We start from the raw sequence: 27,215 nt of genomic DNA, 5'->3' as shown, positions 1-27,215 counted from the left end.
CGGTCCATACTTTGAAATGCATGTTCTCTGAACTTTTGCTCTAACCCAGCTTCAGCCGTCACACAATTTATGTGCGGACTGCACTTTTCACATTTCTCTGATGGGAATTTCTTCACAACATGCGGCCGCAGATGATATTCTGCGGTCTGCACTTCTGAGCTTGTGTTTGTTTTTGTACTTGAGTTCAGATTACTCATTCTTGAGTTGGATTTCATCTTGGGAGCTCATCTTCCAATATTTCTGCAATTAAGCATATTTCATCAGTTTTCGGGAACACAATTAAGCGCTTTTAGACTAAAACGAAAGCTAAAGAGCGCTAATAAGTAGTCAAAATCCCTACTTATCAACGACCAAGCAGTCCTACCTTGAATCCTTGCGATCACACTCTAATCTCTGTCCGAATCCGATATCTTTAATCCGATGAGTACACCACAGTCGGTACCCAATAAGTATCAACACTAACCTCGATGGAGTAGTGACGAGGTAAAGTCAAGACACTCACTAGTCAAAAGAACTTGTGCAATATAGCATACAAAAATAATATAAAACAGATAGCAGTGATGGCAACAATAATGTCAGGACCCAATTTCACCTATAGGTCGTGATGGTGCCCAACACTATGGCTAGGCAAGCCAACTTAATAAATTAATCATTCATTAACAAAATTTCAAACCAAGAGAAATAACAAAACCCAAATTCTACCAATATATGTGCCAAGACCTGGTGTCACAAGTGTATGAGCATCTAGTAGATTATACAAAATCTCAAATACTGTCTGAAATAAAAATAGACAGAATGAAAAATTCAAAGAGAGACACCAGTAGCTGCAGAACGGATCAGAGAAACAGCTCACACTAAGCCCCTGGATAACGTGAGTGTAAGACGATAGGTCCCCCACTAGTACTTGCCTCAGTTCCTGCACAAAAAGTTCAGCTAGTGTAGTATGAGTAAATAAACAACGTGTACCCAGTAAGTATCAAGCCTAATCTCGAAGTGGTAGAGATGAGATGGACGACTTTGACACTCACTATGGGTCAATAATAATAATTGAATTACAATTAGGATATTTAAATCAGCATAATTTACAGAATTTAAAATAATTTACTAAATCAACGGAAATACTCAAATTCCTTCAATTCAAATAATTTCACATTTATCAATTAAATATCATTTACAGGAACAACAATTAATTCTTTAACAAGCAAGAATAATAATTCATTAAATTCCAAGGATTTTTCAATTTATCAATTAGCTTCGCAAGCTGAAATAAAATATTAAAGTAGCGTGTAATTATTATTATTAAGCATGATTCCTGCCGAGGACGTACGGCCCAATCCAGAGTGTCGTGTACACTGCCGAGGGACATGCGGCGAGATCCATAGATACATCTATCCCGCCGAGGAGTTCGGCCCGCTCCACAAGAAAGGAGGACATCTTCTTATGTACCTCCAGAAGGAGAGTATATTTATTATAAGATAAATTCCGGAGGAAGAACAATTTCTCTTAACAATTAATTAATTTAAACAGAAAATCAAGTATATGAGATTTTTATCCTTTAATATTTTTATCTAACAATTCACAATATATTGTATATATCAAATAATATTAATTAAACAAAGAATATAATTTACACAAGTAATTCATGCTTTGAGTCCTAAACTACCCGGACTTTAGCATTAATAGTAGCTACGCACGGACACTCGTCACCTCGTGCGTACGTAGCCCCCACAATTAGCAACAATTTTTTAATTTAAATCACCTATGAGGTAATTTCCCCCTCACAAGATTAGACAAGAGACTTACCTCGTCTTGCTCCAATTTAATCCACTATAAGGCCTTTTTCACGATTATCCAACTCTGTCTGGCTCGAATCTAGCCAAAAATAATCGATACAATCACTAAAAATTATAGGAATCAATTCTATAAGAAAATACTAAATTTTCAATAACAATTTTGAAATTAATTAAAAATTCGTCCGTGAGACCCACGTCTCGGAATCCGACGAAAGTTACAAAATATGAACGCCCACTCAACCACGAGTCTACCCATACCAAAATTACTAAATTCCGACAACAATTCGGCCCTCAAATCCTCAAATCTATCCAAGAGGGTTTTCAAACTATTCCAATTCAATTCACCAATTAAATGATAAAAATAGTGATGGATTCGGATAATTTAACCAATATTGAGTTAAGAACACTTACCCCGTTGTTTTCTCTGAAAACCTCCCAAACATTGCCTAAATCCGAGCTCCAAATCGTTAAAACTCCGAAGTCCCATTTTCAAAACTTAAACTCTCTGTCCAGTGATTTCTTCTACGCGATCGCGAACTTCCTCACGCGATCGCGTAGAACAAATTTTCTGCCCAAACATTAACCCTACGTGATCGCATCAAGTCCCACGCGATTGCGATGCACCAGGTTCTGACTCTACGCGATCGCATCCCTCTTCACGCGATCGCGTAGCACAAACGCGTGGCCCAACTTCCTCTTATATTTCCCCTATGCGATCGCAAACAATGACACGCGATCGCGATACACACACTGGCCAATCCTATGCGATCGCGGACGTATCCACGCGATCGCAGTGAACAAATTTCTAGCTGCCTAAATTAACCCTATGCGATCGCAACCCCATTCACGCGATCGCATAGAACAAATCTACCTCTGCCTAAATTACTCTACGCGACCGCAGACCAACTTACGCGATCGCGTATAAGGATACCAGAAGAAAATACCAGTAGCTATCAGCAGTGTTCCAAAGGCCAAAAGTGATCCGCTAGTCGTCCGAAATTCACCCGAGCCCCTCGGGACCTCAACCAATTATAGCAACAAGTCCCAAAACATCATACAAACTTAGTCGAACCCTCAAATCACACCAAACAACGCTAAAACCATGAATCATCCGTCAATTCAAGCTTAATGAAACTTAAGATTTCCAACTTCTACATTATTTACCGAAACCTATCAATTCAAGTCCGATTGACCTCTAGTTTAGCACACAAGTCATAAATGACATAACGGAGCAATACAAATTTTCAGAACAGGATTCCGAGTCCGATATCAAAAAGTCAACTCCCCGGTCAAACTTCCAAACTTAAATTCCTATTTTAGCCATTTCAAGCCTAATTTAACAAGGGACTTACAAATAAAATTTCGAACACGCTCCTAAGTCCAAAATCACCATACGGAGCTGTTGGAATCGTCAAAATTCTATTCCGGGGTCGTTTTCTCAAAATGTTGACCGAAGTCAAATTTAGTACTTTAAGGCCAACTTAAGGAACCAAGTGTTTCGGTTTCAACCCAAACACTTCCAAATCCCGAACCAACCATCCCCGCAAGTCATAAATCATTAAAAGCACATACGGTAAATTTTATTTTAGGGAACAGGGTTCTAAAACTTAAAATGACTGGTTGGGTCATTACATTCTCCACCTCTTAAACAAACGTTTTTCCTTGAATGGGTTTAGAATTGTACTTGGAGTGCTGAATAAGTGTGGATATCTGCTCCGCATGTCTTCCTCGGCCTCCCAAGTCGCTTCCTCGACTGGTTGGCCCCTCTACTGGACCTTTACTGCATAAATCCTCTTGGACCTCAACTGGCAAACTTATTTATCAACAATGGCAAATGGCTCTTCTTCATAGCCCAAACTCTAATCTAGCTGAACTGTGCTGAAGTCCAACACATGTGATAGGTCAACATGATACTTCCGGAGCATAGATACATGGAAAATTGAATGAACTCCCGGTAGACTGGGAGGCAATGCAAGCTGATAAGCAACCTCCCCAACTCGTCTCAGCACCTCAAATGGGCCTATAAACATTGGGCTCAACTTGCCCTTCTTTCCGAATCTCATAATCCCCTTCATCGGCGAAACCTTCAAGAGAACTTTTTCACATACCATAAAGAATAAATCACGCGCTTTCTAATCCGTGTAACTCTTCTGTTTGGACTGTACTGTACGAAGTCGCTCCTGAATCAACTTTACCTTTTCCAAGGCATCCTTTACTAAATCAGTACCATATAACTTAGCCTCACCGGGCTCAAACCACCCGATGGGCGAACGACATCGCCAACCATACAAAGCCTCAAATGGAGCCATCTCGATGCTGGATTGGTAACTGTTATTATAAGCAAACTCGGCCAAAGGCAAGAAACGATCCCACTAACCTCCAAAGTCAATCACACATGCACTGAGCATATCCTCCAAAATCTAAACTGTCCGCTCTGACTGCCCGTCGCTTTTCAGATGAAAGGTTGTGCTGAGCTCTACACGGGTCCACAACTCACTCTGTACTGCTCTCCAGAAATGTGAAGTAAACTGAGGGACTCCATCTGATATAATAGAAATTGGCAATCCGTGCAACCGAACTATCTCCTATATATAAATCTGGGCCAACCTCTCTGAAGTATACGTAGTCACAACAGGAATAAAGTGTGCCGACTTGGTCAACCTATCAACAATCACCCAAACTGCATCAAACTTCCTCAAGGTCCGCGGCAACCCAACTACAAAGTCCATGGTAATTCGTTCCCATTTCCACTCTGGTATAGTCATCTACTGAAGTAGGCCACCTGGTCTCTAGTGCTCATATTTAACTTGCTGGCAATTTAGACACTTAGCTACATATTCAACTATGTCCTTTTTCATTCGTCGCCACCAATAATGCTGCCTCAAGTCACGATACATCTTCGTAGCACCCGGATGAATAGAATACCGAGAACTGTGTGCCTCCTCCAGGATCCTTTTCCTCAGTTCATCTACATTAGGAACACACAGACAATCCTGGAGTCATAAAAAACCATCCGCACCAACAGTAACTTCCTTGGCACCACCTCGTAGTACCATTTCTCGAAGAACCATTAAATGTGGATCGTCATACTAACGAACCTTGATCTGCTCAAATAGTGAAGACTGAGCTACAACACATGCAAGAACTTGATGGGGCTCTGAAATGTCCAACCTCACAAGTCGGTTAGCCAACGATTGAATATCCAAAGCTAATGGCCTCTCCTCTGCTGAAATCAAAGCCAAACTACCCATACTCTCTGCCTTCCTACTCAAGGCATCTGCGACCACATTTGCTTTGCCCGGATGATATAGGATAGTAATATCATAATCTTTTAGTAACTCAAGCCATCTACGCTGCCTCAAATTTAGGTCCCTCTGCTTGAACAAATGCTGCAAACTATGATGGTCAGTATAAACTTCATAGGACACCCCATAAAGATAATGACTCCAAATCTTAAGGGCGTGAACAATCGCAGCTAACTCCAAATCATGTATTGGATAATTTTGCTCATAGGGCTTCAACTGACGTGAAGCATATGCAATAACTCACCCTTCCTGCATTAATACACAACCCAAACCAACGCGTGAAGCATCGCAATACACTATATACATTCCCGAACCGGAAGGTAACACTAATACTGGTGCTGTAGTCAATGTTGTCTTGAGCTTCTGAAAGCTTGCCTCACAATCATCGGACCATCTGAACTAAATACCCTTCTTGGTTAATTTGGTCAAAGGTGCTGCAATAGATGAAAAACCTTCCACAAACCGACGATAATAACCTGCTAAACCCAGAAAACTCTTGATCTCAGTCGCCGAAGTGGAACGATGCCAATTCTGAACTGCCTCAATCTTTTTGGGATCAACTTTAATACTTTTACCCGATACAATATGTCCCAAAAATGCTACAGACTCTAGCCAAAACTCACATTTAGAGAACTTAGCATATAGCTTTTGTTCCCGCAATGTCTGAAGCACTACTCTCATATGCTGATCATGTTCAACCTTGCTGCGCGAGTATATCAAAATCTCATCAATGAAGACAATGACAAACGAATCAATATATGGCCTGAATACCCTATTCATCAGATCCATAAACGATGCCGGGGCATTAGGTAAACCGAAAGATATTACCAGAAACACATAATGACCATATCTAGTGCGAAAAGCAGTTTTCGAAACATCCGAATCTCAAATCTTCAACTAATGATACCCCGACCTCAAGTCAATCTTAGAGAACACCCCAGCACCCTGCAACTGGTGAAATAGGTCATCAATACGCGTTAACAGGTACTTGTTCTTAATAGTGACTTTGTTCAATTGGCGATAATCAATACACATCCGCATTGTTCCATCCTTCTTTTTCACAAATAATACCAGTGCACCCCAAGGCGATACACTCATTCTGACAAATCCTTTGGCTAGTAATTCTTCAAGCTGTTCTTTCAACCCTTTCAATTCTTTCGGAGCCATGCGATACGGTAGGATAGATATAGGCTGAGTATATGGAGCCAGGTCAATACAGAAATCAATATCACGATCAGGTGGCATACCTGGAAGATCTAAAGGAAATATATCGGAGAACTCCCGAACTACTAGCACTGAATCAATAGCCGGAGTCTCTGCAGTAGTATCCCGGACATAGGCTAGATAAGCCAAACAACCCTTCTCAACCATGTGTTGAGCCTTTATAAAAGAAATAACCCGATTAAATAAACTAACCGACGAACCTTTCCACTCCAGCCTAGGAAAAGATGGAATAGCCAAGGTAACAGTTTTGGCATGACAATCTAGAATAGCATGATATGGAGATAACCAGTCCATACCCAGAATAATTTCAAAATCGATCATCTCGAGCAATAAGAGATCTGCTCTAGTTTCATAACCACAGAATGTAATAATACAAGACTGGTAGATCCGGTTCACAATAACAGAATCGCCTACAAGAGTGGACACATAAACAGGAGTACTCAAGGACTCACAAGAAACACCCAGGAATGGAGCAAATAGAGATGACACATATGAATACGTGGATCCTGGATCAAATAATACTAAGGCATATTTGCCCAAAGAAAAATAATATATGTAATCACAACATTTTAGGCCTCTGCATCTGGTCTACCGGAAAAGCATAGAACTGAGCTAGAGCACCAACTGGCTGGCCTCCGCCAAGCTGACCTCCACCTCTAGGACGACCCCTACCCACTTGTCCTTCACCTCTTGGTGGTCGGACTACTGGTGGAGCAACTGGTTCGGTAAGCATAGGCTGCTGACCCTGCTGTACTGGTCTACCCTGAAGCCTGGGGCAAAACCTCCGCATATGACTAGGATCCCCGCACTCGTAACAACTCTTCGGTGCGATGGGCTACTGACTAAGTGTCTAGCCCTGGGGAACTGAATACCCACTGGGAGGACCCTGAATAGCTGGTGGGCGGTAGGAACTCTCTGGTATAGCACTGAGATAAGGTCGCACTACAGCACCTCGAGGAGGTGCTGGTGCTGGATATGGGGGTCTGCTGGACTGCCCCCTCACAAACTAACCTCTGCCCTCAGACGGAACACCTCTGAACTCTCAGAGTACCTGAACCGCTTATCTCTAATAATCTGCTCTCGGCTCCGCTGATGCACACCCTCAATCCTCAGGGCTATCTCCATAACTTGCTCATAAGAAGTACCCATCTCAACCTCTCGAGCCATAGTGGCCTGAATACCAGTATGTAAACCGGCCACAAACCTCCCCACTCTCTCCGCCTCAGTAGGGAGTATCATAAGTGTGTGGCGAGATAATTCAAAAAACCTCGCCTCATAATCAATCACTGACATATGACCCTACTAAAGCTGCTCAAACAGAAACCGCAACTCTTCCCTCTGGGAGGGTGGAATATACCTGTCCAAGAAGATACGGTGAACCTGTCCCAAGTCATGGGAGGAGAATCTGCTGGTCTGCCAAGAGCATAAGACTGCCACCATCTACGGGCTCTACCCTCTAACTGAAAAGTAGCAAAGTCAACCCCATAAGATTCCAATATCCTCATGTTGTGTAGTCTGTCCCTGCAACGATCAATGAAGTCCTGTGGATCCTCATATCGCTCACCCCCAAAGACAGGAGGATGTAGTCTAGTCCATCTGTCCAATAGTTTCCAAGGATCGGCGGCTACAGCTGGCCTGAGCTCAGGTGTAGCTGCTGCTACTGGCTGGGCTCCACCCACGGGTAGTGCACCCTGGGTGTAATATACAGCAACTGCCTGTCCATGAGCCTGCGCGGTAGGGGTCTGTGCTCCCCCGCCCGCCTGCAATGTGGCTAGGTCTGCCGGAAATAAACCGGCCTGAGTCATATTGTCCATGAACCGCAGCATACGACCCATGACATCCTGAAATCCTGGTGCAAATGTGAAATCCACTGGAGCTAGCTCTGCCATAGGAACCTCACCCTGCTCCTCAATAATGAGATTCTCCGCTGGACCCACTGGCGGCATAACTGGAATAGTCTTGGGACGTCCTCGCCCTCTACCACGGGCTGGAGCCCTCCCTCGGCCTCTTCCTCGGCCTCTGCCTCGGCCTCTAGCAACTAGGGGAGTAGCTCTCCCCTTGTCTAGAAGTTTATTCGAGCGCGTTCTCACCATCTGTGAGAGAATAAGATAAGGATATTTAGTACTACATTAATTGCACGATGGAATATGAAGAAAGGTAATTTCATAACATCCTATAGCCTCTCGAAGATAAGTACTGACGTCTCCGTACCGATCCGCAAGACTCTATTAGGCTTGCTCATAACTTGTGAGACCTAAGTGAACCTGATGCTCTGATACCATGTTGTCAGGACCCAATTTCACCTATAGGTCATGATGGCGCCCAACACTACGGCTAGGCAAGCCAACTTAATAAATTAATCATTCATTAACAAAATTTAAAACCAAGAGAAATAACAAAATCCAAATTCTACCAATATGTGTGCCAAGACCTGGTGTCAAAAGTGTATGAGCATCTAGTAGATTATACAAAACCTCAAATACTGTCTGAAATAAAAATAGACAGAATGAAAAATTCAAAGAGAGACACTAGTAGCTGCAGAACGGATCAGAGAAACAGCTCACCACTAAGCCCCTGGATAACGTGAGTGTAAGACGATAGGTCCCCCACTAGTACTTGCCTCAGTTCCTGCACAAAAAGTGCAGCAAGTGTAGAATGAGTACGTAAACAACGTGTACCCAGTAAGTATCAAACCTAATCTCCAAGTGGTAGAGACGAGATGGACGACTTTGACACTCACTATGGGTCGATAATAATAATTGAATTACAATTAGGATATTTAAATCAGCATAATTTACAGAATTTAAAATAATTTATTAAATCAGCGGAAATAATCAAATTCCTTCAATTCAAATAATTTCCAATATATCAATTAAATATCATTTACAGGAACAACAATTAATTCTTTAAAAAGCAAGAATAATAATTCATTAAATTCCAAGGATTTTTGAATTTATCAATTAGCTTTGCAAGCTGAAATAAATTATTAAAGTATCGTGTAATTATTATTATTAAGCACGATTTCTACCGAGGACGTACGACCCGATCTAGAGTGTCGTGTACATTGCCGAGGGACGTGCGACGCAGTCCATAGATGCATCTATCCTGCGAGGCATTCGGCCCGCTCCACAAGAAAGGAGGACATTTTCTTATGTACCTCCGTAAGGAGAGTATATTTATTATAAGATAAATTCGAGAGGAAGAATAATTTCTCTTAACAATTAATTAATTTAAACAGAAAATCAAGTATATGAGATTTTCATCCTTTAATATTTTTATCTAACAATTCACAATATATGTATATATCAAATAATATTAATTAAACAAAGAATACAATTTACACAAGTAATTATTGCTTTGATTCCTAAACTACCCGGACTTTAGCATTAATAGTAGCTACGCACGGATTCTCGTCACCTCGTGCGTATATAGCCCCCACAATTAGAAACAATTATTTAATTTAAATCACCTATGAGGTAATTTCCCCCTCATAAGATTAGACAAGAGACTTACCTCGTCTTGCTCCAATTTAATCCACTATAAGGCCTTTTCCACAATTATCCAACTCTGTCTGGCTCGAATCTAACCAAAAATAATCGATACAATCACTAAAAATTATAGGAATCAATTCTGTAAGAAAATACTATATTTTTAATAAAAATTCTGAAATTAATTAAAAATTCATCCGTGAGACCCACGTCTCGGAATCCGGCAAAAGTTACGAAATATGAACAACCACTCAACCACGAGTCTACCCATACCAAAATCACTAAATTCCGACAAATATTCGGCCCTCAAATCTATCCAAGAGGGTTTTCAAACTTTTCCAATTCAATTCACCAATTAAATGATAAAAATAGTGATGGATTCGGATAATTTAACCAATATTGAGTTAAGAACACTTACCCCGTTATTTTCTCTGAAAATCTTCCAAATATCACCTAAATCCGAGCTCCAAATCGTTAAAAATGGAGTCCCATTTTCAGAACTTAAACTCTCTGCCCAGTGAATTCTTCTACGCGATCACGAACATCCTCACGTGATCGCGTAGCACAAATTTTCTGCCCAAACATTGATGCGATCGCGATGCACCAGGTTCTGACTCTACGTGATCGCATCCCACTTCACGCGATCGCGTAGCACAAACGCGTGGCCCAGCTTCCTCTCAAATTTACCCTACGCGATCGCAAACAATGACACGCAATCGCGATACACACACTGGCCAATCCTACGCGATCGCGGACGTATCTATGCGATCGCAGTGAACAAATTTTCAGCTGCCTAAATTAACCTTACGCAATCGCAACCCCATTCACGCGATCGCGTAGAACAAATCCACCTCTGCCTAAATTACTCTACGCGATCGCAGACCAACTTATGCGATCGCGTATAAGGATACCAGAAGAAAATACCAGCAGCTATCAATAGTGTTCCAAAGGCCAAAAGTGATCTGCTAGTCGTCCGAAATTCACCCGAGCCCTCGGGACCTCAACCAATTATACCAACAAGTCCCAAAACATCATACGAACTTAGTCGAACCCTCAAATCACACCAAACAACGCTAAACTCACGAATCATCCCTCAATTCAAGCTTAATGAAACTTAAGATTTTCAACTTCTACATTATGTACCGAAACCTATCAATTCAAGTCCGATTGACCTCAAATTTTGCACACAAGTCATAAATGATATAACGGAGCTATAAAATTTTCAGAACTGGATTCCGACTCCGATATCAAAAAGTCAACTCCCCGGTCAAACTTTCAAACTTAAATTCCTAATTTAGCCATTTCAAGCCTAATTTAACTGTGAACTTCCAAATAAAATTCCGAACATTCTCCTAAGTCCAAAATCACCATACGGAGCTGTTGGAATTGTCAAAATTCTATTCCGGGGTCGTTTTCTCAAAATATTGACCGAATTCAAATTTAGCACTTTAAGGCCAACTTAAGGAACAAAGTGTTCCGGTTTCAACCCAAACACTTCCAAATCCCGAACCAACCATCCCCGCAAGTCATAAATCATTAAAAGCACATACGGAAAATTTTATTTTAGGGAACGGAGTTCTAAAAGTTAAAATGACCCGTTGGGTCATTACAAATAATCAACTTGTGACATAAACAGTAAGGCAACAAGAACACCATAAATATTTTTCAAACGAATAATAAATACAAGTACAACCAATTAATCAAATCCTTCAAAATATACATCTTTTATCTATAAGTTCTTCAAATAAAAATCTTTAGAATATAATCCGTACAACTAAATATGTCCCGAATATACTACTTTCAAATAAATATCTTACGAATATAATTCTTTCAAATAAATATCTTTCAAATATAATTCTTTCAAGTAAATACCTTTCGAATATAATTCTTTCAAGTAAAAGTCACCATGTGACACCTCACTTAACTTTCCTGGTGTAAGAAATTTATTTAACATATCACATCGAATGGTACGGTAATACCTTCGTGCGCTTGTCTCATTCTCACTATATATATATATGTATATATATATATATATATATATATATATATATATATATATATGTAAATCAAATCAATTGGCACGGCAACACCCTTTGTGCATTTATCTCTTTCTCACCATGCATACAATATCAACTAAGTGGGAGAAATGCCAATAACAATAAAAGAAATAAGTGGGAGGCACACAGAAAGCAACAACGACTACAAGTAACTTCGAAAATATAGGTGCACAATACACAACTAAAAGATATCACAATATAATGTATGTCTCTTGTCCTCGCATGTACGGAAACACCCTTCGTGCCATGAATATATGATAATATAAAAATAATGGCACGACATCACCATTCGTGCTTTTACTCTCATCCTCACATGATAATATAAATGAAATGGCACGACATTATCCTTCGTGCATATTAAGAATGACACGACATCACCCTCCGTGCTTTACACTCTCAAATGGCATGACATCACCCTTCGTGCTTTACACTCTCAAATGGCACGGCATCACCCTTCGTGCTTTACACTCTCACATGGCACGGCATCACCGTTCGTTCTTTACACTCTTCCTTATCAAGCACATATATATCATTAACAAGCAAGGTAGAAAGTATAAATAACATCAAGGAGAGTGTTTAAACGATAACACAATACAAAAATTCATATCACAATTTGCCCCACCTACTACAACCAATTCCAAAGATACAACAAAAATTAATTAATTTCAAAGCAAATAGCTTAAGGCGCCACACAATGTATATAAAACCTTAAAAATAACAACAGAGATGGAAAAGTAACTCAGCATAGGACAACACCTTCTTTAATTCAAATTTTTGATAAATATATTAACGCTTCTTTTTAAGCTTATTTAATTAATTATTTACAGATGGAAAATCCATAATGAAATTAATTCCAAGAATTATCAAATCAACAAACACACGGAATTTGCATAAAATCCAAGTGGCAATCACCCCAAATTATCATATAAAATACAAACTCGGCAAACAAGGAACGAGACATGATAAATAAATGATTTACTATGTTCCAATAATTTTCCAATTTAATATATAGGGGTGTCTACAAATTTCAACCGGTATAAATTGCACATATAAACCAAGTACGTACTCGTCACCTCGCGTAGATGGTTTTCAATCACGCAATTTCCAAATAAGACTCAATGCCTAAGGGGTAATTCCCTCACTCAAGGTTAGGCAAGATACTTACCTTTTTGAAGTTATGCCGATATTCTAAAATAGTTTTCTTGCTTGAATTGATCTCCGGACAGCTCAAATCTATCCAAATTAATTATATAACTTCATTAAAAATCATCGAAAATAATTCTGGATAATAAAACTTCAGCTTAAAATTTTGCATTAAAAAGTCAACGCGGGGCCCGCCTCTCAGAACCCAACAGAATTTTCACGAAATCCAAACAGCTATTCTGATACGAGTTCAACCATACCAAATTTATCAAATTCCGATAATGAATCGACCTCCAAATCTTAAATTTTTGTTTTTGAAAGACTTTGCAAAAATCCCATTTTCTTCCAATTGATTCACTAATAAAAGATGAAAATAATCATGGAATCATGAAATATAATGAAAACCGAGTTAGAAACACTTACCCCAATCCATTTGGTAAAAATCCTCTAAAAAAGCGCCCAAATCCGAATTCCCTAGCTCCAAAAATGTTGAAATGAGCAAAAAAAAAAACGAAACTGCTTAATAAAAACTCATTTCCCGTCACTAAAAGTCTATTTTCTGTCACTAAAGTTCCGCACTAGAATCTGCTTGCACCAGCAATTTAATATTTCACTAAAAAGGCTCTAATTCCATAACTCGTAATTCGACGATTCTTGTTCCTATGAGTCACAAATAATAATACGAACCTAGTCGTTCAATCGTAACTCAATTCAGAGCTCATTTGCTTAATGTGATACCAATTTCGCTCGTTAAACAATTAACACATATTTCGCGCTAAAAACTCAATCGTGACTTGATGAAATTAGACCAAATATTCCAGATCATTCCTATAATTTATTATCAAACTCTCGGAAGTCTCGAAATTGATTTTCGATCTCTAGAACTAAAAAGGACCTTTTGATCATTACATACTTATGCTCAAAATACCAAACTCTTCCATATACTCTTCCCAGACAACCTGTAGTGTATCAACCATAACTCTTTGTACCCAACTCTAACTACCAAATGGTTTAATTAATGAAAATTAGATACAAAATGCTACAACTTTTATTTTTGGATTATTGCCAAATTCCTTATAGATTACGAGATATAAGCTTCCAAAGTAAGTCATGTGCAGCAGAAATTTCTGTGATGCACACTGCCAGGCAAAATAACTGCAGTACCAGGTTTCAGTTAATCGATCATACCTTTCGGTACAACTGTCCAAATGATGAATGGTTTACATTTATAGAAACTAGAATCAAAGGGCTACAAGTTTTATTTTTAGATCATCTTCAAATTCCTTACAGATTATGAGATATAAGCTTCCAAAGTTAGCTCTGTGCAATAGAAATTTCTGCGATGTACACTGCTGTAGCCAAAAAAACCAGCAGTTAAAAATGGCCTAGAAATGGTCCGAAACTACTCCGAAACTCACCTGGGCCCCTCGGGACCCCGTCCGAACATACCAACAAGTCCCAAAATATATTACGGACTTAGTGGAGTCCTGAAATCACATCAAACAACGCTAAAAATACGAATTATACCCCAATCAAGCCTAATGAAACTAACAAATTTTAACTTCTACATTCGATGTCGAAATCTATCAAATCGAGTACGATTGACCTCAAATTTTGCAAATAAGTCATAAATGACATAACGGACTTATGAAAATTTTCAAAACTGGATTCCGACCACGATATCGAAAAGTCAACTCCTCGGTCAAACTTTCTAAAAATCTTCCATTTTTCAACTTTCGCCCAAAATGCGTTGAATTGTCCTACGGACTTCCAAATCCAAATCAGGAGATATGCCTAAGTCCGAAATCATCATACGAAACTATTGACATCATCAAATTTCTATTCCGGAGTCTTTTGCTCAAAAGTCAATCTCTGGTCAACTCTTTTTATTTAAGCTTCAAAAATAAGAATTGTTCTTTCAATTAAATTTTGAATTTTTCGAAAACTAAACCCGACCGCACACGTACGTTATAATACATATTACCAAGCTGCTCAGTTCCTTAAACAGTTGAACGGGACGCCAATTCACAAAATGATAAGTCGGGTCGTTACACAAATATTATATCACATTTAATATCACAAATTTACATGTCTTTCTTTTATTTTCTTAGTATATATTATTTTTATTTTAATGAACCAAACGTAATAATTCTGTTATTATTTAATCCTCATACACGTGATTGATGATTCCTTAAATTTTGGTCAGTTTTAAAATTTCAAATTTGGGAATTTAATTTATGCTATATATTTATATAAATTTGCTATTTATGAAATAAAACAAAAGTGATGTTGGTTATATAAATATTTTCTTACTAATTGCTCTACAATATAAAAATCCCTACATGGAGGCCCATTTCCTCGAAGGTCAAATGATTTTGTGGGTCATTACAAACTTATTTTTAATTTTATGACATATCTCTTTTATATATGGAAGATTTTATTTTAGAGGAATTTACACAAAATAAAACATATTTAGTACTTATTTAAATATGTTACAACTATTTTTAGAATATTACATGTAATACATTTTTTAAAAAAATCTACAACATTTCATATCCCTCTCTTAATTAAGTTAATAGCATTGACTCCTTAATTTTTGCATTCATTAATTAAATGGTGCAATATTCAACCTATTTCAAACTTATGACAACACACTCATTCTCTTTAATATCCCAATTATTTCACCATACCATATTGAGAAATCAACATGCATTATCTTCCATAATTTTATGAGTGTAAAATTAATTTCTCTTTGCACTTCAATTTTATCTGCTCGTTTGAGCACTCAGAGGAGTCACCCAAATTACTTATATATGAAAATAATTGTCCTATCATCCATGAAAGTAGAAATGAGGTACAAATCCAACAAGAAGAAGATACCACTAATGAATTTGGATTTCGGATCTTCAAACTTATTTTGATCTTCATCGAATATTAATGGTATTCTTTTCTTCCTCTTTTTCACTTGTTTGTTCGTTTTTAAAGTCAATCAATTGTTAAATACATAGAAATTGACATTCTTGAATTTATTTTTCCGAGTCGTTGCTGTGATTTAACGTTTTCATTTGAAAATGACAATATTTAATCGCGTGATATCAAGGATTAAAGGCAAAGTACAAAATTATTTATGTGTGTGTAAAGAGAACATCGTTTTTACAAGGACTATAGATGGATTTGAGGACTATATACTAAGTACCATAATATACGCATATAGTATATATGAATACATTATACATATTTTCAAAATATACGTAAGAGCTCTATTATCTATATACAAAATAAAGAACATTGGATTTATATATATATATATATATATATATATATATATATATATATATATATATATATATATATATATATATATATATATATATATATATATATATATATATATATATATATATATATATATATATATATATATATATATATATATATATATATATATATATATATATATGGTGTAATCTCTCACATATTTTTAAATGACTGTCAAAGGATATCTTTTAAGAGATGATTTATTGTATTTGAGTTGTAATCAATTTAGTTAGGCTAAATTCTAGGAATTTAGAGATTTTTTAAGAACTAAAATTAGTTGTAGTCAATTCAGTTAGATTTAAATTTAGAAAATGATAAGGATTCTGTTATATTTGCTAAAATTTTGGGATCTTTATTTGTCATGACCCAATTTAATCAATAGGTCGTGATGGCACCCAACATCACAGCTAGGCAAGCTAACTAATGATTTAAACATATATTCATTTCTTTAAAAATTATCTGAGTAATTAAACTCTTATTACTTGCAAGAATTAAGAAAATATGAAAGATCTGATAAATTATAAACCAAGAAAATAATTAAATTCAAAATTCTACTAGTGTGTGTGCCAAGACCTGGTGTCACAAGTTGTCACGACCCAATTTCACCTAAAGGTCATGATGGCGCCCAACTACACAGCTAGGCAAGCCAACTAGTGAGTTAAATAAATATCAATTAACTTAATTACTCATTTTAAAAATTTTGAATCGTAATTTCCTTCAATTAAATAGTAAAAGGTAGAACTCACAAAGTAAGTGATAAATATTTTCTCAACTAAAATACCAAACAACCCATAACCACTCTCAAAATTCGGTGTCACAAGTGCATGAGCATTTACTAGGGAGTAAAATAAAATACAGCATCTGTCCGGAATACAAATTGGACAGAAAAAATATAAATAACTCTGAAGGAGACTCTGCTAGTTGCGGATCGTGATATAGAATGAAGCTCACCTAAATCCCTGCATTAATCACATCTCTGCGCCCACAAGGCCGCTAGACATATATGTACCTGCACAAAAATGTGCAGCAAGTGTAGCATGAGTACGCAACAATGTGTACCTTGACACTTACTAAGGGTAAATAATATTAAAATAGAAATATTTAAATAAACATGATTTATGTGAACAATAATAATTTCCTTAATAAGCAGAAATAATTAATTTTCTCAATTCCAATAATTCCCTATTTATCAATTAGCTTCACAAGTAGCAATAAAATATCAAGGTATCGTGTAATTATTATTATTAGGCACGATTTTCGCCGAGGTCGTACGGCCCGATCTAGAGTGTCGTGTACTCTGCCGAGGGACGTGCGGCACAATCCATAGATGCATCTATATTGCCGAGGCGTTCGGCCCGCTCCACAAGAAAGGAGGTCATTTTCTTATGAACCTCCTGAATGAGAAGATATTATAAGATTAACACATAAGGATGTACAATTTCCATTAACAGTCAAATATTTTTCACAAGAATTCAAATATGTGAAATTTCAGTCTCTTACTATTTTCTCTAACAATTTACGTTATAATTCTAATACTTTAATTAACTAAAGGATACAATTATCAAGAGTAATTCATGATTTGTGTTCTAAACTACCCGGACATAGCAATATTAGTAGCTACGCACGAAATATCGTTACCTCGTGCGTACGTAGCCCCCACAGTTAGCAATAATTATTAATTTAAATCACCTATGAGCTAAATTCCCTCTCACAAGGTTAGACACGACTCTTACCTTGTCTCAAAATCCACTTTCCGATCACCACGTCGCGTAAAATTGTCAATTCGATGCCGAAAAATCTGAAACTATCCGAATGTTATACAAAATAATTAATACAAAATGGTAAAATTCCTAAAATTCACCCCGGGCCCACGTGCCCGGATTTCGGAAATTTTCGGAGGAAATCGTTACCCATAATCTCAAGAACACAAATATGCAATTTCCATCTAATTCCGTAACCATTTTCGTGGTTAAAATCTCATTTTTATCAAAACCTAGGTTTTTCATCTAAACCCTTGATTTTCACGATTTACGGGTTATAATCTACCCATAATTTATGTATTTAACTCAAAGTGTGTAGAATTAACTTACCTTCAAGTTGCTAGTTGAAATCCCCTCTCAAAAAGCTCCAAAACTCGTCCAAGAATGAAGAAATGAGCAAACATGCTCAAACCCCCATGTTTTAACACTCACTACCCAGCGATCTTCGCGCCCGCAATGGGAAACACCGCGCTTGCGATGATTTCATCGCACCTGCGGTCCTCGCACCCGCAGCAAAACTCTCGCGCCTGCGGTCTACGCACCCGCGGCAAAATTCTTCGCACCCGCGGTGCCTGGCCAGCCCACGAATTTCCGCTTATGAGACTCATGGCTCGCTTCTGCAAGCTCGCACCTGCGGGCCCTTTTAGCGCAGGTGCGATCGCACCAGATGCCCAACTGTTTCAGCTCCTCCTCCAAATCCAAATTCGATCCGTTAAGCATTCAAAATTCACTTGAGGCCCCCGGGACCCCATCAAAACATACCGACAAGTCTTAAAACATCATATGAACTTAGTCGATCCTTTATACCACATCAAATAACGCTAAAAACATGAATCACCCTCCAATTCATACTTAATGAACTTTGAAACTTTAAACTTCTACAATCAATGTTGAAAACTATCAAATCACGTCCGATTGACCTCAAATTTTACACACATATCATAATTGACACTACGGAACTACTCCAACTTTCGGAATCGAAATTCGAACCCACTATCAGAATGTCCACCCCGGTCAAACTTCTTAAAAACCTTCAAATTTCTAACTTTCGCCAAATGACTTCGAAATGACCTACGGGCCTCCAAATTAACACCCGGACGTGCTCCTAAGACCAGAATCACCATACGGAGCTATTTCGAGGCTCGAAATCCCAAACGGACATTGATAATATTAAAATACACTTCAACCCAAATTTATAAACATTATTCCTAAATGCCAACTTTCCACAATAAGCATCGTAAAGCTCCCAGGTCATCCAAAACTTGATCCGGACATACGCCTAAGTCCACAATCATCATACGAGCCTATTGGAACCTTCAAATCTCGATTCCGAGGTCGTTTACTCAAAAGTCCAACCTTAGTCAATTGTTCCAACTTAAAGCTTCAAAAATGAGGATTTTCTTTCCAAATCAACTCTGAACTTTTCAAAATTAAATTCCGACCACACGTGCAAGTCACAATACCTTAAGTGGAGCTTCTCAAGGCCTCAATCCGCAGAATGACACGCGTCGTTACATTCTCTCCCACTTAAACATACATTTGTCCTCAAACGTGCTAAGGACTGCTCCGGAGTTGTCCAAAATCACTGTATAATACCATGTTGTCATGACCCAATTTCACCTATAGGTCGTGATAGCGCCCAACATCGCAGTTAGTCAAGCCAACTAGTGAATTACATAAATCATAAATTCTTTAAAAACTATCCGAGTAATTAAACTCTTCTTACGTGCAAGAATTAAGGGAATACGAAAGATCTGGTAAATTAAAAGCCAAGAAAATAATTAAATCCAAAATTCTACTTGTGTGTGTCATGACCTAGTGTCACACGCGTATGAGCATCTAGTAGATTATACAAATTCTAAATAATGTCTGAAATAAGATAGACAGAATAAAATACAAGAAGAGGCATTAGTTGCTGCAGAATGGCTTAGAAAGGCAGCTCACCACCAAGCCTCGGGATGACGTGGGTACGCGCCGGTAGGTCCAACTATAGCACCTCTCTCAGGTCCTGCACAAAAAGTGCAGCAAGTGTAGAATGAGTACGTAAACAACGTGTACTAGTAAGTATCAAGCCTAATCTCGAAGAGGTAGTGACGAGAGGTGGACTTTGACACTCACTATGGGTCAATAATATTACAATATAATTAATTAATTAAATATGATTTTTCAGGTGAACCACAATAATTTCCTTAACAAGCAGAAATGATTAATTCCTTAAATTTCAATAATTCCTAATTTATCAATTAGCTTCAAAAGCTGCAATTAAAATATCAAGGTATCGTCTAATTATTATTTTTAGGCACAATTTCTGCCGAGGTCGTACGTCCCGATCAAGAGTATCATGTACACTGTCAAGGGACATGCAGTGCGATCCACAGATGCATCTATACCACCGAGGCGTTCGGCCCGCTCCACAAGAAAGGAGAACATTTTCTTATGTATCTCCGAAATGAGAATATATATATATTATAAGATTAATACAAGAGGATGTACAATTTCTTTTAATAATTAATTATTTTATTAAAAAATTCAAGTATATGAGATTTCAATCTTTTACTATTTTCCCTAACAATTCACAAAATAATTGCAATACTTTAATTAAATAAAGGATAAAATTATCACACGTAATTCATGATTTGAGTCCTAAACTACCCGGACATAGCATAATTAGTAGCTACGCACCGACTCTCGTCACCTCGTACGTACGTAGCCCCCACAATTAACAATAATTATTAATTTAAATCACCTATGGGGTAATTTCCCTCTTACAAGGTTAGACAAGAGACTTGCCTTGTCTCAAAATCCACTTCCCGATTAAAATGTCGCGTAAGAACCTCAACTCGATGCCGAAAAAATCCGAAACTATGCAAAAGTTATATAAAATAATTAATACATATTCAATAATTCGAAATTAGACTATTAAATAAATTACCCTATCCAAAATGGTAAAATCTTAAAATTCACCCCGGGCCCACGTGCCCGGATTCCGCAAATATTTGTAGGAAATTGTTACCCATAATCACAAGAACTCAAATATACAATTTCCATCCAATTCCATAACCATTTTCGTGCTTAAAATCTCATTTTATAAAAATCTAGGTTTTTCATCTAAATCCTTGATTTTCAAGATTTACTGGTTATAATCTACCCATAATCTATGTATTTATCTCAAAGTGTGTAGAACTAACTTACATTCAAGTTGCTAGTTGAAATCCCCTCTCAAAATGTAATGACCCGACTTGTCGTTTTAAGAATTTACGCCCCGTTCAGTGACTTAAGCTCTCGAGCAGCTTCACAATATGTATTATGACCTGCGGGTGTGGTAGAGTTTGAATTACTGAAGATTCGGAATTTAATTTAAAGAGCAATCCTTATTTAGAAGCTTTAATGGAAAGAGTTGACCGGAGAGTTGACTTTTGAGCAAACGACTCCGGAATAGAATTTTGATGATGTCAATAGCTCCGTATGGTGATTATGGACTTAGGAGCGTGTCCGAAAAATTATTTGAAGGTCTGTAGTGGAATTAGGCTTGAAATGGCGAAAGATGAATTTTTGGAAAGTTTGACTGGGGGTTGACTTTTTGATATCGGTGTCGGAATTCAGTTCTGAAAAATTTCATAGGTCCATTATGTCATTTATGACTTGTGTGCAAAATTTGAGATCAATCGGACTTGATTTGATAGGTTTTGGCGTCGAATGTAGAAGTTGAAATTTCTTAGTTTCATTAAGCTTGAATTGAGGTATAATTGTTTGATGTGATTTGAGGTTTCGACTAAATCCGTAAAAGGTTTTGAGACTTGTTGGTATGTTCGGACGGGGTACCGAGTGGATCGGGTGAGTTTTGGGGTGGTTTCGGACCATTTCTAAGCCATTTTTAGTAGCTGGTTTTTGGCCACAGAGGTATGCATCGCGATCGCGGACAAACGCTCGCAATCGAGAAGAGTAATTTTGTGGCTTCCGCGATCGCGTAGAGGAAACTCCTGCCGCACTGACCTCACTTTGGAAGCTCATATCTCGCAATCTATAAGGAATTTAGAGATGATCCAAAAATAAAAATTGTAGCCCTTTGTGTTTAGTTTTCAGAAATGTAAACCATTTGTCATTTGGAGGTGTGTACAAAAAGTTATGGTGAATATACTATAGATTATCCGGGAAGAGTTTGAAAATCTCTGTTGCATAGGGCTGACTTTGAAAGCTTATATCTAGAAATCTATAAGGAAATTGAAAATGAGAAAACAAATGAAAGTTATAGTTCTTGGAGTCTAGTTTTCAGAAAGTTAAACCATTCATCATTTAGAGTTTTGTATAAAACGTTATGACCATTATACTAGAGGCTGTCTAGAAGAGTTGGGGAGTTTGTTCTTCACGATCGCGATTGGTTTTTCGCGATCGCGAAGAGCAGTTTTGGGGATGAAAAATTTTGTGCTTCGCGATCGCGAAGCATTTTCCGTGATCGCGAAGAGTAAATACTTGGACAATAGCTATATTTTGAGGTTTTCAGCCATTTTTAACATATTTGGAGTTATGGAGTTCGGATTGAAGCGATTTTTGAGGCAATCTTCACCATATGGATTGGGGTAAGTGTTCTATATCCTAAAGTGTTATATTTCATGAATCTATGATTATATTCATCATTTAATTCGTATTTTAATGGAAGAAATCAAGATTTTTATAAAATCTTTCAAAAACAAAAATTTATGATTTGGAGGTCGAGTTGTTATTGGAATTCGATAAAATTGGTATGGTTGAACTCGTATCGGAATGGGTGTTCGGATTTTGAAAAATTATGCCGGGTTCCGAGGGGCGGGCCCCGTGTTGACTTTTTGGAATAAATTTTTATGTCGACGTATTATTATCCGGAATTATTTTCGATGAATTTTAATGAAGTTATACAATTAATTTGGATAGATTTGAGCAGTCCGCAGGTCAATTCAAGCAAGAAGGCGATTTTGGAATATCAGCATAACTTCAAAAAAGTAAGTGTCTTGTTTAACCTTGAGTGGGGAAAATACCCCTTAGGCATTGAATATTATGTGCAAATTGTGTAATTGAAAACTATGTATGCGAGGTGACGAGTACGTACTTGGTTTATATGTGCAAAATTCTTTGATTAAAATTCTTAGATGCCCTTATGTATTAATTTGGAAACTATTGGCACTTATTAAATCCTCTATTTGTCATGCCTAGATCCTTGTTTGTTGAAATTGTTTTTCTATGATGATTTAGTGTGATTGCCACCTTGAATTTATATGAAATATTATTTTGTTGAGTTGTTCACTCCCGGATATTTTTGTTAAGATTTTGTGCACATTATGGTCGAGCCATGGGCTCCTTATTGTGGAAAATGATGTATTGTTGATTTCTATGGCAAGTTAAAATATTTGAGCACTCGATGTGCAATTTGTGATATGTTGTATATTTGAGCACTTGATGTGCAGTTGTTGAAATCATATTTACTTTGGGACTACGGAACGGTATTCCGGGAGACCCCCCAGCCTTGCATATTTACTTTGGGACTACTGAACGGTATTCCGGGAGGTCCCTCTGCACTGCATATTTACTTTGGGACTACGGAACGGTATTCCGGGAGATCCTCCTGCCCTGCATATTTACTTTGGGACTACGGAACGGTATTTCGGGAGATCCTCCTGCCCTGCATATTTACTTTGGGACTACGGAACGCTATTCCGGGAGATACCCTTGTATTGCATATTTACTTTTGGGACTACGAGGCGGTACCTCGGGAGTGCCCTTTTGTTGATATTTTTCTATGGATGCACTTGCCTTTGGTTATTTTGTTTTTCCGTGATATGTCAATTCTTATGTTCTTCCGTGAGTTGATTTTATTATGTGTTTTGTATTCATTGTTGTATTGTGTTGGCTTTGGCTCTTTGTACAAGATTCTGCAGATTTGTGTTTATGGTTTTTACTGGTTTTTGAGAATTGAATTGTTTCGAATAAAAGAAATTGCTATTATGTTTTAATTTAATAAATTTTACATCCAAATTAGTAGTAATCAAATGCTTCATTTTAATTGAAATGTCATTTTCTTCACCTAAATGATTTCTAAAATAATTTCATTCCTTTGTTGATTTCTTAATTGATTTAAAGATTTTTAACCTTACTCTAGTGAAAATAAATTGATCATGCGGATCTTATATACATTGATATTTTGACATATGAGTTGTCCGTGTGATGGTGATAGAAATATGGGCACGAGGTGCCGTGAAAAAATAAAAAAGTGGGCTGAGACCCGTAATTTTTATGATTGTGAAATGAGGTGTCACATGGTGACTTTTACTTGAAAATATATTTATTGGAAAGTATTATATCCTGAAGATTATTATTTGAAAAACATATAAGCGAAAGAATTTATATTTGAAGGACTTGATTAATTGGCTGTACTTGTGTTCCTTATTCGTCTGAGCAATAATTATGATGTTCTTATCGCATTGTTGTTATATCACTAGTTGATTTTGTAGTTATCATTGCTAGTTATTTTCCAGTATTATTTTGTATACTATATTGCACAGGTTATTAGACTAGTGAGTGTCTTAACTGTACCTCGTCTACTCCACTGAGGTTAGTCTTGATACATACTGGGTATCGGCCGTGGTGTACTCATACTACACTTCTGCATATTTTTGTGGAGAGTCAGGTATTGGAGGTATCGGACCCGGACAGAGTTAGAGTGTGATCGCAAGGATTCAAGATAGAGCTGCTTGGTCGTCGCAGTCCCTTGGAGTCTGTTCATTTCATTGTACTGTTAATTTTTAATTAAACAGTATTGTATATTTGGTCCTCGTGATCATTCCATGTATTCAGCTAGAGTTCCTGACTCAGTACTACCAGTCTTGGGGGTTGTATATTCTTATTTGTTCCTCTGTTTAGTTTTGATTACTTATTTAATTAAAAAAATGGCTTCAAAAATATAATTGAAATCGGCTTACCTAGTATTAGAGACTAGGTGGCATTACGACGCCCGTGGCGGGATTTTGGGTCGTGACAGCTCTGAAATCGCCCAAAAATGGAGTAAATACGGGCTAAACATGACTGAGCCTTGCCCCGTTTTAACATTCTGTCCAACAGACTTTTTTGCACCTGCGGAGGGTTAGCCGCACCTGCGGAAAAGCCTCCCAGGTGCTAATTTCCCTCGCCTGGCCAAGCTTTGCATCTGCGCCCTAAGGACCGCACCTGCGCGTTAGCAGGTGCCCCAAAATCCCGCTTCTGCGGCATGTGCCAGCCTCCCCGTTTCTCGCGTCTGCGGCTTGGGACTCGCTTCTGCGACCTCGCACCTGTGGCTTCCTATGCGCAGGTGCAGTTGCAGCAGAAGCCTGGTGCAACAGCTGCTCTTCAAAATTCAAACTTGGTCCGAGCCTCGTCCGGTTAACACCCGAGGCCCCCGGGGCCCCGCCCGAACATACCAACAAGTTTTGAAATCATAAAACGAACTAGCTCAAACCCTTGGAACGTGTAAAACAACATCAAAATTAAGAATTATACCCCAAACCAAATTAATTTGACTTAGAAATTTTCAAATTTTTGAAACTTACTCTGAACGCGCCGAAATATACATAAACTACTCGGAATGACACCAAATTTTGCGTGCAAGTCTTAAGTCACCATACGGAGCTATTCCAAGGCTCGAAATTCCAAACGGACCTCATTTACTCCAAAACCTACTTCAAACCAAATTTTAAGAACCATAAACCTTTAAATAGTTGATTTTCACTATTAAACGCCAAAACACTCCCGGGTCGTCCGAAACCCGATTCGAATATACGCCCAAATCCAAAATCATCATACGGACCTATTGGAACCGTCAAATTCCAATTCTGGGGTCGTTTTCTCAAAATGTTGACCGAAGACAAACTTGGCCTTTTAAAGCCAAACTAAAGAACTAAGTGTTCGGATTTCAACCCGTACACTTCCAAATCTCGAACCAACCATCCCCGCAAGTCATAAATTAGTAAAATCACATACGAGGAGTTTTATTTAGGGGAACGGGGTTTTAAAAGTCAAAACAACTGGTTGGGTCGCAACATTCTCCACCTCTTAAGCAAACGTTCGTCCTTGAACGGGTTTAGAATTATACCTGGAGTGCTGAATAAGTGTGGATATTTGTTCCCATGTTCTCCTCGGCCTCCCAAGTTGCTTCCTCGAATGGTTGGCCCCTCCACTAGACTTTTACCACAGAAATCTTCTTGGACCTCAACTGGCGAACCTGTTTATCAACAATGGCAACTGGCTCCTCTTTATAACCCAAGCTCTTATCTAGATGAACTGTGCTGAAGTCTAACACATGTGATAGGTCGGCATGATACTTTCGGAGCATAGATACATGGAAAACTGGATGAACTCCCGATAGACTGGGAGGTAAGGCAAGCTCGTAAGCAACCTACCCAACTCGTCTCAACACCTCAAATGGGCCTACAAACCTTGGGCTCAACTGCCCAGTTTCCTAAATCTCATGATCCCCTTCATCGGCAAAACCTTCAAGAGAACTTTTTCACCCACCATAAATGATTAATCACGCACTTTCTGTTATGCATAACTTTTCTGTCTGGACTATGCTGTACGAAGTCGCTCCTGAATCAACTTTATCTTTTCCATGGCGTCCTTCACCAAGTCAGTATTATATAACTTAGCCTCGCCGGGCTCAAATAATCTGATGGGCGAATGACATCGCCGACCATATAAAGCCTCAAATGGAGCCATCTCGATGCTGGATTGGTAATTGTTGTTATAATCAAACTCGGCCAAAGGCAAGAAATGATCCCACTAACCTCCAAAGTCAATCACACATGCCCTGAGCATATCCTCCATAATATGAATTGTCCCCTCCGACTGCCCGTCGGTCTGCGAATGAAAGGCTGTGCTGAGCTCTACACGGGTCCCTAATTCACTTTGTATTGCTCTCCAGAAATGTAAAGTAAACTGAGGGCCTCTATCTGATATGATGGAAATTGGCACACCGTGCAACCGAACTATCCCCTGAATATAAATCTGGGCCAACCTCTCTGAAGTATACGTAGTCACAACCTGAATAAAGTATGTCGACTTGGTCAACCTGTCGACAATGACCCAAACTGCATCAAACTTCCGCAAGGTCCGAGACAACCCAACT

Source organism: Nicotiana tabacum, chromosome 15, assembly GCF_000715075.1.
Source record: "Nicotiana tabacum cultivar K326 chromosome 15, ASM71507v2, whole genome shotgun sequence".
Classification (NCBI taxonomy): Eukaryota; Viridiplantae; Streptophyta; class Magnoliopsida; order Solanales; family Solanaceae; genus Nicotiana; species Nicotiana tabacum.
This window is presented reverse-complemented; position numbering follows the sequence as displayed.